Here is a 2497-nt window from a genome sequence, read left to right as displayed (position 1 = left end):
CAATGTTGGGCCAAATGCAGGACCTTGTCCTCGTCCTGGGTGCCTGCATTCTCAGCCACAGAGCCCCAAGTTTTCCAATGTGTATGGGATAGGGAGACAGAACCCTGCCTCCTTACGTGTTAGCCGAAAGCTCCTGGGTCCAGGTATCAAGACTCAGAGTTTGTGCTTTTCTTTGAAGTCTGTGTCCCCTGTTGGCACCAGGAGGCTGAGGCAGACAGAAGAATATCTGGGTCTCTTATCCCCTGGCAGAGCACCCAGCCTGAGCCTCATCTCAGAATATCACAACAGCCCTTCAACATTGGCAAGATGTCCAAGAAAACCCACAGGTGGCACATGAAGACCCGCTGAGAAGGATGTGACACACAGTTCCACGGGGGAGAGGGGCATGGATGGTGATGTCCCTAGGGGAGCTCTGCTGTTTTCAGATAGGCACCAGGCCTGGGGGCGCCAAACAGGGTCACCGAGGCAATGTGGTTATTCTGCATAACCTCAGAGATCATCGCTGAAGACCAAAGCAGAATGTGGAGCCAAATGAGTTGGTGTTGTCTGGGGAGGAGGACCTGTGAAGGACAACAGGCCAGGCCACAGGGTGACCCAGGAGCTCCTGGGTGTGGTCCCACTTGCTATCAGTTGTGCATGTTTCTGTCTGACCATCTGCATTTTCTTTCTTTATGGCCATTGGGATCTCAAACTCACAGTAGCAATAAATGTTAAAAATTATAATGCCCAGGGTGATTGGTTTGAAGGACAAACTTCTTCACTTTGGGAGTGTCGGCGTCAAAGAGGATGTCTACTCTGAGAGTGAAGTAGTTAAAAAAGTAGTCATTGAACTTGGATGGAACTTGCTTATGAGGGGAAGGAGAATGAATTTTCATCTTATCTTCTGATTCACAGAAGACTTTGTGTGGAGAACCAAACATGCTAAGAACGTCTTTGCAAGAATCACCAAAGTCCACTGAACGTTCAAATACCCGCATCTTGGCATCCATCTGCTAACAGGTCAGGTCCACAGCCTGCAGCAAGTAGGTGAAGTCATAAACCTGAGGGTCCAGTTCCATCTCGAAGAACAACGACAGTCTCAGCGTACATATTGCCCAGGACACAGCTCAGGGGCATCATGGGAGCTTGGTATCCTGAAGGCTATTTCCACTGTAGATGTGCATTCTTTCACAGTTGCTCTATGGGATATCTGGAGAGAAACTAGACCGTGGGCAAAACTGGGCTCTTACTTGGGAGCCTCTGTCCACGAGTCTAACTGAAGTTGAGGTGGAAGAGCTGCTCAGTGGAGTTGTACACTCCTGGTGGGTTGCACTGAGCGACTGGTCCATCTGCTCAGTGGTGGGGGTATGGCCTGAGAGTTAAAATGGTCTCCACAATATTTTAACTTTACTGTAGTCAAGTCATATACTTCAATCACCGTAAATCCTGATTGAAAGCATCAAACAGTAGTTTAGCGTTGGTGGTATAGTGGTGAGCATAGCTGCCTTACAAACAGTAGTTTGATCCCGTACTGCCTCAGGTAACGGATGAGGTCAGGGCTTCAAGGAGACTGTTCACTGTGGAGAACCTGGACATTTTTGATGATGCCACAGTGCTTCTGAAGAATGGCTGCTGCCTGAGCCAGAGGCATTCCCAGCGTGAGTTCCCATGGCTCCCATGGCTCATTCTCCGGAGAGCGCTCAGGCACCACCTCCAGGTCCAGCATTGGTTCGGCTCACCTGGCCCGGTGGCCTAGCTGCGACAGCGCAGACAGGATGGGAGCTCATCAGCAGCTGCTTCGGTAGTGAGGGCAGTGGCATCAGCAGCTGCTTACACCTCCAGTACTTCTTATCTCCCTTCTCTGCTCTCTATTTTTTCTCTTTAGCACCATTTTTTTCTCTTTAGCAAATATGTATGGTTTAATATACATATTTACTTAGTTGTTCATTGTGTATCTCCCCAACTAGCATATAGGAGAGGGAAGGACTTTGGTTCATTGCTATATCCCTGGTGCCTGGCACACTTTGGTTCATTAAATCCACGCCAAACAAATGAGCTAACTTGCCCTGTGTCCCACAACTAATAAGAGGTAATATTTACTCTCAGGCTGTCTGGTTTCAGAGCCTTAACCATGAAGCTTTATTGCTTTGAAAACCTTAAACTCTTAAGTAAATAATAGTTCCCATGCGCTACTTTGGGAGATGGTGCTGCTATATGGGAAGAGCCTATATCCCACTTGCCTAAGCTGAGGATTTGGGAGGATTTGGTTCCCTGTCTATTACCAAAGCACTGACTGGGGACATAGGACTCACAAAAGGCTACACTGAGATTCCCTCCAACCATCGTTTCCCTGTTACATTTCTAATATCCAGTCACATTCTGAATGGCTAAGCAAAGTCTAGCCCAGGAGTAGGCCAGATTTTGAGTCATGGATGCTATAAGAAGGTCTTAAAGTAATTGTAGCTGCCCCTCACCACAGCGTTTCTGTTCTGTTGTTCTTTATCTGCCTTCCCCATCT

The 2497-nt window shown here is 48.0% G+C and overlaps 1 pseudogene across 1 annotated transcript; it reads right to left on the bottom strand.

Moving 5' to 3' along the window:
- Positions 1 to 401: 401 nt before the first annotated feature.
- LOC308514276 (phagosome assembly factor 1-like) lies at positions 402 to 1705 on the bottom strand (annotated as a pseudogene). The gene is made up of 2 exons: positions 1558 to 1705; positions 402 to 1425 (listed from the first exon to the last, which is right to left on the bottom strand). The product of its transcript is annotated as a phagosome assembly factor 1-like (transcript).
- Positions 1706 to 2497: the final 792 nt, after the last annotated feature.

Source organism: Myotis nattereri, assembly GCF_964212035.1.
Source record: "Myotis nattereri genome assembly, chromosome: 2".
Lineage (NCBI taxonomy): Eukaryota > Metazoa > Chordata > Mammalia > Chiroptera > Vespertilionidae > Myotis > Myotis nattereri.
Note: the sequence above shows the minus strand (reverse complement) of the source record. Positions and strands in the feature narration are given on the sequence as shown.